The sequence below is a fragment of the Condylostylus longicornis genome, unplaced genomic scaffold (assembly GCF_029603195.1).
Source record: "Condylostylus longicornis isolate FDR11 unplaced genomic scaffold, ASM2960319v2 ptg000004l, whole genome shotgun sequence".
Classification (NCBI taxonomy): Eukaryota; Metazoa; Arthropoda; class Insecta; order Diptera; family Dolichopodidae; genus Condylostylus; species Condylostylus longicornis.
This window is the reverse complement of record NW_026577973.1, coordinates 6,142,770-6,156,551: the sequence shown is the minus strand read 5'-3', so window position 1 is coordinate 6,156,551 and position 13,782 is coordinate 6,142,770. Positions and strand designations below refer to the sequence as shown.

Below are 13,782 nucleotides of genomic sequence, written 5' to 3'. Positions count from 1 at the left end.
ACCTCTCACTTATTGAAATATTATGCATGCGAATTTAACAATAATCTTTAAAGTTTAAAAAATTTTTACTTATTAAAATTGCTTACAAAATCTTTCCAATTAAGATTAGATATTTAAGGCTCGTCACTAACTATTTCTTCTTTTTATTTTCAGGTAAATATCACCGAATCTTTCGAATTGAAAATATTTTACTTATAATAAAAATAAAATTTGGGTTTCATTTAATAATATCGTTGAAAACATCGCATAACATTAAACATGTAGCAAAAAATTCAGGACAACGCAACTGTAAAAGAAAAGTAATAATAAAATCATGTGTAGGTAGAAAAACATTCATAAATAATGTGATTTGTTTATGAATATTTTAATCAACTGCATCAAAATCGAGCGCCATTTATTTATTTATAAAATTATTTTTAGAGTAGCTTTATATACAAAATTTAAAAGTTTTTTGTTAAATTTTGCAGTTTTTGTTAGAAGAAAAAGCAAGCGTTCTTAATAGTTTTACAACGTCCATATTTTTAAACAATAATCTTAAGAAGAATATCGAAAAGCTTTAAAAACGTTTGTAATACTTAAACAAAAGTGACTTGCAGACACATTAAGTGACACTTATTTAAAAGGATATCTAAAAATCAGTAGCCTGCGTAGTACGTTTTTATATTCATATTGCTCTAGAATAGTAGAGGAATGACATACAGCAACCTTAACTAAGGAAAATTAAAAATTGTTTCTTAAACATTAATAAACTTTTTGATGAGTGCTTCGGAAATCATTGTACAGATTCTTTGCTCACATGTAGATTTGTTGGCAATGTTTTCAATTTGTAATTTCCATTCGTATATTTAACGTTCGTGCGTAAATATACATAATTTAAAATATAAAGTATATTAACCCTTTAAAACTCAAAAGATGACTTGGATGCATTTTTTAAAAATAACTATTATTTCTTTTCGAAAGTTACTGTCAGTTTATAATAAATGTAAACGATTTCTTCCTAAACTACCTAGATCAGAAACTATAATTGCTCAGAAAGATGTTACTTATATTGCAACTGTGACAATGCCTCTCTAAGTCAATAATTATAGTAGTTTCTTTAAATGAGTCATTTTGATAAAAACTTTTAGAATTTTAATTAAAATCTACAGTATGCATAGTTTTAATTTATAATCACTGAATTTATTCATGTTTTCTATGATTAAGAGAATATTCTCTCAGCTTTAATTAATACTTTTTAAATTTACTATATTTTCGAAATGGAAGTAAGAATTTTCAAAAAACAAATTGGTAAAATTCTTAAGGCCGTTTTACTGCAATCATAATTAAAATGGCTATTAAATCATGAATAATACTGCCAGACTTCATAAGAAAAATATTGTTCCTTAAAACTTGTAATTGAAATGCCATAAATATTTTCGTCCAATAGATAGGACAATAACTTTTAATAGGTTAATATTATAACTTTAATCCTTTCTCTTTTAGCTACATATACACTTTTGCTAGTTAATTTTTTTCAGTTATTTTCCAGGAAAAGCGAATAAAAAGAAAATTTTCATTTGACTTTCTTCTTTTATTATAATTTTTGTTATTGACGATACGTTTTGCATTTAGTTCTCAATTTGCTAATAGTATAACAATGGTATATATATTGTATGTGTTTATACATGTGTTTATTTTATCGCATATGTTTTTGAACATTAAAAAACACTTGTAATCACTTCACTATATTATAATTGAAATTATAGAACATACAAATGAGTAATGTGTAATACATATTTGTATGTTATATACATACATATGTATATGTTAGCAATAACAATAACAATAGTACTTATAAATGTCAAAAGCACACGTTTCAACAAATTTCCAAATAGAAAAATATTATTGTTCAAGTACGTATGTGTACACAAATATATTATGTGTAGATATATAATTGTATTTTGTTTTGTAATTAGCTCGACCCCAAAAAACAAAAAATAGAAAACAATAGCAACTACAAATAAAAATTTGAGCAGAAAAAATTTTCATAAAACAAAAATACCGAAAGAAAGTGTACACAAACCAAATGGAAGAAAAAATGAGAATGTAATTAACGAAAAAATTTAATTATTCCGTCATTACAACCATTTCTCCTGAAAATGTTAGAATACAAGAATGATTGACATTTAGTGTAATTAATCTTATTTGCAAAAGTGAAAATTTGTTTTTATCCTTCTGATCCTTGTTGTGATGCGTGTTTTGGTTTAATTTCAAAAAAACAAAATATAAAATTTTCTTATATAATATGAACACTTATATACACACACACACACTCATGTTTTATATTATATTGAATATTCATAAAAGACTTTTTAAATTGTACTTATTTAATTTTGTACTTTAAACTGAAAAAAAACAAAACAAAATTTGAAAGGAAAATAAAAATTTTTTTAAAGTGATTAAAACAAAAATTTAGTCGTTCTATGTGCACGTATACCTAAATTTTACATCTAATATTTGTTCGTTACGCAAAAACCAAATGCCGTACCGTAAAAAAGTAACTTATCCCATTAATAATTAATATTCAAAACACAAATATTAACCTTCATACAGTCGGATTAATTTCAAACCAAGCAAACTTAAATGAATTTTTTCTTTTATTGCTGCTGCTGAATTTCCGTAGGTTTTCTTAAGGAGTAAGAAATATCTTACACATATACATGCATACAAATTTCTTGAATATCGCTTTTGGTAGGACATACATTTGCATGTTAGTATAAAAATTTATTAAAAAAAACAAGTGTAATCTAATTATAGGGTAAAAAAAAAATTATTAAATTCACTTATAAGAGAGTATATAATATTATATTTGACTTTATCATGTATGACTCGGTAGCCTACATAAATATAGCGTACTTATAATTTTTAATGAAAATTGTTAAGTTATTTAATATATTACAATTATTTAATTTACAATTATCTTTAATATGAGGATTCTCCGTTAAATCTCATGTACAGTTCAATAAATATTTTAAATTACTCGAAATATTTTTGTGGTCTACTTTAAGCGAAAAACTGTCGATTAAAATTCATTTAAAATAAAAGAAGTTCAGAGACAATTAAATGAAGTCAAAACTAACAAAATTATTACTAATTACAATAAACGCATATAGCATAGTTAAAACAGATGAAAACATATTTAAATCAAATTATATTAAAAACTTCCAAAATACAAATTGTGAAACTCGGCCGCACTTAGTATAATTTGGTCTAGATTTTTTCTTCAACAATATACATAACTAAATGAGAATCGTTTTTATAATAAATCAATATTTGGAGATATCTATGTGAAGTGAAAGTTTTAATTTTTTACAATGTGAAAAAGAATGTGTAAGAATTATGGTAATAAAAAATGAACAGGTGGCGAAAAGAAAAGGAAGAGGAAACGTGTATAAAAACAAAATACTGCAAAATTTATCGTAGAAGAAAATTCAAATGTTTTATACTTTAATTTTCTGCACGACTAAAACTTTAATCTACCAATAAATCTTGAATTTGTTGCAAAGTTACAAAAAAAAAGCTAATCAAATTGTCTTACAAAGCTAACACTGAATGAACTCAACTACATTGAATTTGGTATCTAAAATTTTAACATAATTTAGTTAGTTTTTTTTATATAGTTACATTAAGTCACAACGAAAATTTTAGTTTGTTTTTTGAAAATACTACTTCTGGAGGAATCGAATATTCATAAAAATTTTTTCATGAACAGACAAAAACTACATTTCTAGTGTATTTTCTGCTTTCTAATAATATGTGATAAAAACGTGATTGTATTTTCATGTATATTATGAATAGGATGTGTTAAATTTTGCGGTATTCAATAAAATATATCCTCTCATTTACATAAACATGTAGCACATGCTGCATTATGCCTTGTCCAATATAGTTACGTGGTGTTGACAATTTCATATTTGTACCAGAATTCTTTAATAAAAATACCTATTCTTTAGTTTATCCTAATTGGTTCCTTTAGCGATAGCTTTTACACTATTTACATTTACCTACAAGTATCAAATCTAGAATCTTTTTGTTTCATATGTGGTCCTTAGCACCGTATTAAGTTGCGAATTTACATTAATGTTGGTGATCTGAAATTGTTATTCTCTGATTTTTCTGAGTAACTTTTATTTTGATTAAAGTAACATTAAAGAGTAGAAAAAAATAATACCAACACGGTTGAAAATTATAAAATTTGCTCACATACGAATAACATATTAAGAAAAAAAAACAAAAATGTATAAGAAAATGTAAAGATAACCGAAAAATTCGCCATCATTGCCGCAAATACTTTCTTTTTTTTTTACAATTTTCTTTTCTTTATTTTTGTGGATTAAAATCACGAATTTATTTAAGCTGCATGAATTGGCATTTTATTTTTTTTTTCTATATTTTGCTTATGACTAGTAATGACACATTTTTTTTTGCGCTTAACCATCCGCCAATCAAATTATTGTGTTTTTCTTATAATTCGTAAGTATAAGAAATGAATAGGTATGTAAGAATGTATCTTAATGCTTATAACGTTACTAAGCAAATATTTCTTTTTAATTTAATATTAGATATCCGTGTGTGTTAGAGAAAAACCGAAAACAGTATGTAGAAGAGAAATACAGTGTAACGCTTAATATGATATTGAAGTAATTAAAGAAAATACTTAAAATGATGAGTTATAGTTTTTGATCGTTTTGTTAAATTATTCTTAGATTATACCTATAGAGCTATATATTGAAATATAGATACGGTTGATTTAATAACAATATTGTTCAATAATTTTAACAATCGGTTAAAATTATGAGATAAAAAAAGCCAAAAATTGTAGACTATTTTTCTTCCGGAGTAAAATTGCGATTATAGTGAAAAATATCATTTCCAAAAAATATCTGTACAATAATACAATATTTTTCACTTCCTAAAAGTATGCAATAAAATAATATAAGTTTTGCTAGCAAAAAAAAGGTGGTTTAAACTATATTTACGTTTTATTGTAAGTATCATATTTTGAAAAATAGCATATTTTAACCTGGAAAATCAAGTTGTTTTTTATGGCGTCCTTTGGGCTATAATACGTTGGTTTAAAAAAAAAATTAACATAACAAAATGCGTGTTGATCCATTTTTACAAAATTTTTTGATATATTATGTGGATTCTGGTGGATTCTAATTCAATGCATATGGATTTTTTTCAGTCAATTCAGTCAATTGCTACATCAAATCACATTCATATTTATAATAAGATGTACGCGTACTAGTAAAGTAATATTATTTACGAAAAATTGCTTCAAGTATCTTCATTATTTTCTATATAAAAGAATTCACGTAGACACCAAAAAGAACTATGAGAACGGGATTAAGTAGAAATTTTATTAATTCGCATTATGCAATATTTTTTTTCTCAAATAATGCAATAGTTTTTTTTTCAATAAACGATGCAAAAGAATGTTACATTTTTGCTATTAGCTATATTTTTTCATTAAAATCGTTATTACTATAAGTAGCCAAAAGAAAAAGTATAACCTAAATGTTATTAAAAAAACTGAGATTATATAACAAATTATTTTTTACCCCAGGACCTTGTATTAAAAGGATAATATTCCGTACTTTAAATTTGAAAACCTTAATGATTTTATCGATATTGTGATTTTTTTTTTTGTTTGTGTGTTATTTATTTATTTATTTATACCATTATTGTAATTTTATCTGGTGTACGTGGTATTAATAGTAATAATGGAAGTAATGGTAAAACTTTTCTCTATATATGTACATTAACATATTTTTTTTTTGTTGAATTTTCTATTGAAAGAGGTAATTTTCCTATTTGAAGAGAACTCTAACAAAAGTTTAACAAAAACTGAACTTGTTTTTGAAAATTAAATTATAATGTTTTCAGTAATAATACGAATTTAAGAATAAAGTTTTTTTCTTACTTTTTCACTTAATATTTGACGACCCAATATTTAAAGGAAAAAAAAACGATACTTATTTTGTTATTGTTCAGATTTTATGAATATCCTTAATGCACATTTATTTAATGTTAGGTTAAATATAGTGTAAAAAGGATATTAATTTTCAAAAAAAAGAAAGAAAAGATAAAAAATTTACAAAATTTCTACATTCTTTTTATGAATAAATTCAAAGGAGTGTATAGATTTACGTGATCACATGATATGGCTTTTTCAAATTTTATACAATTTTTAAACAATAATTTATTGACTTAAACTTTAATAATTCGTAAAAAAAGACACAATACTTTTTGATATACAAACATATGTACATGTAGGTTAAAAATGAAATATACTCGAGAAAATACTTGAAGCTTCCATTTTGATATGAGTTTTAGGGGTTTACTAATTACCATATACTCTTGAAATTTAAACATTATCGTGTATTCCTGTCTAATTGCAGTTTATAATAAAAAAACTACCAAAATATTTTAAATTAAAAAGTGATTAATAATAAAGGCGAATTATTCGTTGAACATGCATTTCATTCAAGGTAAAGGACATCTTCAATTATAGATAGCAATTTATATTAGTTTAGTAAGAACTCTGTAAATTACTTCAATATACCTATTTAAAAAAAAAAACTAGTTCTAAATTAAGCAATTTCAGAAATTTGCTTCTACTTAAATGATGATCTACAAGGGTTTTTTGCGTACAAATATTTAACTTAATCATAACACGAAAACACTTTCTGCAGTCACAAGAAGAAATTGCCTTAGGCGGAATTGACAGTTCTTAATGTTAAAAATAATTCGAATTTTAAAGAAATTTCACATAAATTCTCATATTATCCTTTTTAAAAATATACAATTTCATATCAACTGCATCTTTGTTCAACTATAATATTTTGTCAGTATAATAATAAATTTAAAATTTCTTTGCTGATTATAATTCTTTTAAATATAACAATTCCTAAAATTTACATTTTACAGATTTAATTTTAATACTATATTTGCGTATTTCCAACTATAATTAAAAATTATTATTTTAACACAAATAAAATGAATTTATTTTATTCCTGTTTTAAATCAATTTTAAATTCATGTATATTAACAAAATTTAATTATTAAGTAGAAGAAAACTAGCGTTTTATCTAATTGCAATAGAAATATTTTTTAATTAATAATATATTACTTATTATACAATTTATTATTGTTAATATAAATTGATATTATTCAATCATAAAATTAATAGATGACAAATTATTGTTATTGTATGACTATCCAGCAAAACTTAAAATAATAATTATTATAATAATATTTTAAATCGGAAGTTGGAAGCAATCCCATATACTTAGATATAAAATATTATTTTATTTTACAGAACATAATATGAAAAGAAATTCATAAATATCAGATTGAAATGAAATTTAAATAAATTCTCTAAGTAAAATTCATATATCAAATCCTTCATTCAATTAGAATTTTCTTAATGGATATTGGTTGAAATATAGAAACATGACACAATAAAAACTTATAACAATTTTGTATAACAAATACGCAAAGATATACAATTATTATTTCCTTATTTATATCCGCATTTTATGTATAAAATGAATCAATATTATATTTTACATAAATTATATACAACAGAAATATAAAATTATTTTCATTTTATTCTTGAATAATATTAAATTTAATTTATGTTAAGTGTGTATTTGCATAATGGGGACATTAATTTTAGTTTTCAATATTTGTTAAAATCTCTAATAATAAAATAAGCTAAACAACTAGATATAGTTTGATCTAATAAAATTGAAATTAATATTTATATTTCAGTCGTTATACAGTTAGTGTAGAAAAATGTGATACTCACTGAAAGCAATTACAGTGGACGGCTCTGTAAAAGTGATATTGTATATGTGTAGACGGTGTTTCTTTTTAAAAAATAAAAAATTCAAAAATTTTCTGAAACTTTATTTTTGAAAAATCTATTTAAATTCCAAAACTTAATCCGTTTCCGATTAAGAAATATTTCTTTAAATTTTTTCTTTTAGAATACCATGCGTTACAATTACAAAATTCAAAAACCTAGACTTTATCTACTTGAATGTTCTGCTTTCCAGTTTATAACCAAAAAAAAAAAACGTGATAAAATAAAAATTTCTCAAATTTTTCTAAAAATTTTTTAATTTCAAAAACTTTTATATTCCAATTGAGTGTTTGTTGATTTTTTTCTTTTGTGGACAAAAATTCAAATTTGTCTTGTAATAAAAGTTCAATCGTAAGCATCTAAATTTCATGAGAAAGATACTGGGTATCACATTATCAGATACAGTTTAATATAATATAAAATTTTCGGGAAACTAAGGCTAAACATACCCAAAAAATCAGTACGTCGAATAACATAAGTAGACTAATATGAATTTCAATTGAAATATCGACATATGAAACGTAGTGCTATTACAATACTTCTGTAATCGTATATGCAATGTTGTCGATAAAATATTGTATAACTCATGACTAATATAAATGACATAAAATTTGAATGAATTTCGGATTTTAAACGTGTTATTTCGTTATTTCATCAATTTTCAATATCCTTATTATTAATTTTAATTGATAATTATTTCCTTAAGAATTTAAAATATTCTGAATTTTTAATTTTATTTTTGCTTCGATTTTGGCAGAACGTTGTTGGCAATGCTACAATTAATTTAAAAATCTTAAATCATCGAATCTTTTATTTAAGTCTAGTTTATTAATTTAAGTTTAACTCTAGTGTATCAATTTAGGTTTGACTCTAGTTTATCAATTTAGGTTTGATTCAGTTGGCATTCTAATTGGTATTATTTATTTGTTTGCTAGTTTCTTTTTTCTATTAGTAATCAAATTTCAATGTATCTCTTCAAATAGTTTATGTATGTATTCTTCCAGCAATTTATTTAAATTTGAAAACAAACAAAAAATATTGAATTTCATTTTCCTCATAAAATTCTTAAGAAACGTTGAAAAAAATTGTTTATTTTTTCTTTTTCGTTACCGTATTCAAAATTTGTCGAAACATCAATTCAAATATTCAATTGACAATGTTCCAAGCATAACAACATAAAAAAAAATGCTCTTCTTTTTGTTGTCATGACAATTTACAAGGTTAATGGAAGTAAAATGAAATGAACCAAGAAGAATATAAAGAAAGTGTCTTGAATTAAATGTAAAATAAAGATTAAATCATAGTGTTATGCCGGTTACGATTTTTTTATGATGATCCATAGGAAACGGAGTCGGAATAGTGAAGAAAATTTTACAAGAACATACATGTGGAGAACGCATATAAAAAATACGAAAAAAAAACACTAAACAAAAAAAAACATGTACGTATGTATATTAATGTGGAACATATTTTCATAATATACACATGTAGGTATGCTTGATAAATAGGTACTATATTCATAAATACAATAGGTAGGTATGTATTTTATTAAAATACTTTAGAGAATTTAGATTGTTCATCTATTTTCTGGGCCTTGCTTTATTGCGACACTACATCCTTTTCCAAAATCTAACAGAAGTACTTATATGTATGCATGTATGTAAATAATATTTATAGCAAAAAAAAATTCAACATTCTAACAAGGAATAAATTTATAATAAATGATTGAAGAGAAGAAAAGAAAACTTTGAAAACATGTAGAATTTGTTTTGTAAGTCGAATGATGTTAAGACGATGCGAGGATTGAAAGCAAAGCAGCGACTCTAATGTAAAAGCAAAAAAAAAAACAAACAAAAAGAGAAATTGAAAAATTTCGAAAATTTCCTACATAATTTACAAAACTTTTTTCCTCAGAAAGAATCTTTTGTCAAGGGTGTTATATATATATGTACATACATAAATATATTTTGTATATAATATAGCACAATAATAATATAAGGATTTTGTATTTCACATACCTACATACGAGTATAATTATACAATGTATATAATATAAATGTAGAAATTTTGCAAATTTTCATCATAAATGTGTAAACTTTTTAACGTTCAAGTATTACATATCCAGAATGTCATCGAATTTTTACAGTACATTTAAGCTCAAATCATTTTCTTTAACATTCTATATGGGACAGTGCGACATGGGATCAAAATAGTTTGAAATGAAATGTCATACAAATAAACTGTCACAACAATATAACTATTGAAAAGCAATTACGTTAAGGAAGATTTTTTTTAAACATTTTAATATCGTATAGTTAATTTGGAAAATTAAGTATGTAGTAAATATTTATTACGTGCAGTTTTAAGACATGTAAAAATTGCAAATCTTTTAAGCGCCAGAACAATTTTATTTAATTAAATTAAGAAACTTACGCACATGCCCCGCTATAATATGAGGTTTCACTTATAATTGAAAGCTAGCCGTATATTGCAACGAAAACCAATTTTAGTTTTTTTTAATATGATTGCAAGTGTGTAGGTATTTTGAATTCAATATTTAAATCATATTTAATAAATTCAATAATTTGAATTTATTCGCTACATTCCTCCATTTCACTGCATATAGGCATGTATTTTTAATTTACTTATATTTTAGATCAAAATATTTTATTGAATTTTTAAAAAAATTGAAAACATACACTGATATCGATCAGTTTACAAAACATAATGCACATACTAGATTCTACATTTTAAAATAATGCTTGATGCAAATAGAAATACTAAAGGTCTAAACCATGTTATCCAATTCAAATCCTGTTCCTTTTAATTTTATTTCAATATACATTTTACACAATTCCAAGACCAAACTTTCTTGATTTCAGAATCAATATTCAAAATATTTTTCATGTTTTTTTGTTTTCTGAAATTTACATGCAAAAATATTTTATTTATTTATGCATATTGTTAATACAATACGTTACATTGAATTTCAATTTTGTCATCATTATATTTTCCTTATAAGAGTTACTTCACTTTGTTGTTATAGTTGGGTTGTGTCTCGATTAGAAATTATTTTTTCCAAATTTTCACAAACAATTTTAATATAAAAAACATATGTCAGAACAATATTCTCAAGCAAATATTAGAAAATAATAATAATAAAAACATGTAAATATTTTCTAGTTGATCTTACCAATTATAGGGTAACTGTACGAATAAAAGTTGTTTTACTTACAGTTTTTTTTTTATTAATTAAAATTTTATTAAAATATTATTTTCAATCTTTATAATTAAACATTAATTCAACCTAAATGGATGCGGTATGTGGCATGTGTTTTCAAAATACAAAGAGATCCATATTTTTGAAAGTAAACCAATGAAATCAGCGGGCGATAACCACACTGGATTTTAATTTGCAATTCAAAGTGAGCGGTGTTTGAATTAAAACACTATTTCCTTTATATTTGACATTTCACTCTCATATTGAGCAACTGTAAGCTTTTGTGTCTCAGGTAATATTGCTAATTTGATCTAAATTAAATTCGGTAGCATTATAAATGGTAGCTCCAAGACATATAAATCTAATTATAATATTGAAAATATACGAGATTATAACAACAAGAAAAACATTGTTTTATCGTATGAGCTGTAAACATCCAAGCATGCCTATATGAATATATGAAATTTATAATACATACATAAAATGAACACGAAAAAAAAGAAAAACAGAAAATAAATAATGCAATAAAATATGAATGTAAAAAGGACATGTCGAATGCTAAAATTAAATACGAATAGGATGGATGACATTTAAACGACATTCAATCTCACTCAATAGTAAGAAATACAATTGAAATCAAATAAAAAGAGAGGAATGCCAATAAATGTTGTTCAATGAGGGAAAATGGGGTAAGAAACTATGTAAAATAAAATATTCTCATGTATTAGATTACTTCTCTATTTTTTGTTTTCTTTATATATATGTATGGAAATGTATATATATCACTGAAAGTGATAGATTTTATGGAGTTGATTATTTTATTTAAATTTAAAGGTCTTAAAGTTCAATTAAGATTGAATTGAAAATTAAAATTTCATAACCGTGATATATTCATGAGTGTTGATTGGTGTGGTTGTTGTATTATTTTGATGCTCTCAAAATATGCTTAAAGGGTGTTGTAAGTTATCTCCTTTGTTTGTAAAACTCAAAAATATACAGGTATATAGGTATATACAGTCATGTACAGTGAAATGTACAGATAAACAAATTTTATATAAGTTGTATTTAATTTGTGGAAGCATAGTAAATTTGTTAACGAATACTTGAATTGCATATTCGAATAATCTTATATTTGGCACCGGTAGTATTTGCAAAAGGCATTAGGATTTTTAAATTTTTTTTTTTGATTTATTAACCTTATTGTAAAATTCTAGGTGTCTGATATAATTCACGTTTCATTCACCTAACCCACATTCTCTTTTAAAACCTTCTTTATTATTAAAGGTTTTTTTTATATTGTAAACAGGGTTTGGACACTACTGATTTATTTATTTAAACATAGTAATATTCCCGTTTTGAAATACTTGTCCTGAATGAAAATTCTTAAATTCTTGTTTTCTAATAAAATTTTTAAATTGAAAAATATTGATAAGAAATTTTATAAATACATGCATTACTGTTGCATGAAATAGTTGTAAAATGACAATTTGGGTCCTATAATAATATAAAAACTTAATAGGAAAGGCTATTAAGTTTAGGAAGTTAAAAATATACAATATAAAGGCTTTATTATTTGCGAAACCAACATACCATCCTTAATCACTATCATGCAAAATTTTTTAAACTCTCCAAAGTAAAGTATAAAAGTGATCCCAAAAAAATATTTTTTTATAAAGCCTAAAATTTCAAGTTTCTACAGAATTCAGTTTATGAATAAATTTTTTGTTATAGTTGAACAAAACAAATTAGATCTTTCTTACATTGATATTCCTAATTCAATAAAAACTAAACAAACCTCTTCTACTCCTCCTTATAAAGCTAATATATCAACCTAATTTTATTCTTTAGTAATGTAAGAAATGATTCAATCTTCCTCCATTGTAACCAATTTGTTACCAATGTTTACAAAGTGTTGATGCTGCTCAAAAAAATAAAAAAAAAATAAAAGGATAAAATAAGCTGATAGAAGGAATCTATTCAATTCGATAGCCTGAATCGAACATTTTGTTTTTATTATTTTGAAATAAAAGAAAACAACAACAACAGCAACACAAATAAAATGAAAAAGGATACAAAAAAAAAGAAAAAAGAAATGAAACAGATATAAGGAAAAACAAGAAAACATTTTCGGTTTTCTTTTTCTTCCTTTTCATTTTCTCATTGTATTTCATGATATAATGATTTCACCATTGTATATTCAAGGATATTTTATGGATATATTATAGCTACACTCTAGATCTACATATTATATTTTATCTTTCTGTATATATAATGCACTTAATATACAATAATACAATCATTTCTTGGTATTGGCAGAGCACTCAATGAAAAATTAAATGTATTGAATTTTGAATATAATTTGATATTTCTTCTTATTTTGTGTAGTAGGCTTCAGATAAACTTCATATAGAAATACAAAAGAACCGCATAATAAGTAGGATCAAGACAGCTAATTATAAATTTATAGCAGGAGTATATTTTTGCAAAAATATGCAAATAAAAAACTGAACTTTCTTTTTTTTTGCTCATGATTTGCTGTTGCATGTATTAGATAAGAACATTAAAAATTTGGATTCAATGTAATTTTTGGATTAAAATTAAAAATGGTAAATTTTATTAAACGGAACTATTGGAACTTTATTTTCCTTAC

General features: G+C 23.8%; 1 long non-coding RNA gene across 3 annotated transcripts in view; it reads left to right on the top strand.

Annotated features, from left to right (window-relative positions):
- Positions 1 to 279: 279 nt before the first annotated feature.
- LOC129608947 (uncharacterized) overlaps positions 280 to 13,782 on the top strand; it is a 151,104-nt gene continuing 137,601 nt past the window's right edge. For 2 of the 3 annotated variants that reach the window (XR_008696924.1, XR_008696922.1), the window contains exon 1: positions 280 to 299. This is a non-coding gene — a long non-coding RNA (uncharacterized LOC129608947). Of the gene's footprint in view, positions 318 to 13,782 lie in introns of all 3 variants that reach the window. The other variant, XR_008696923.1, reaches the window with a different exon arrangement.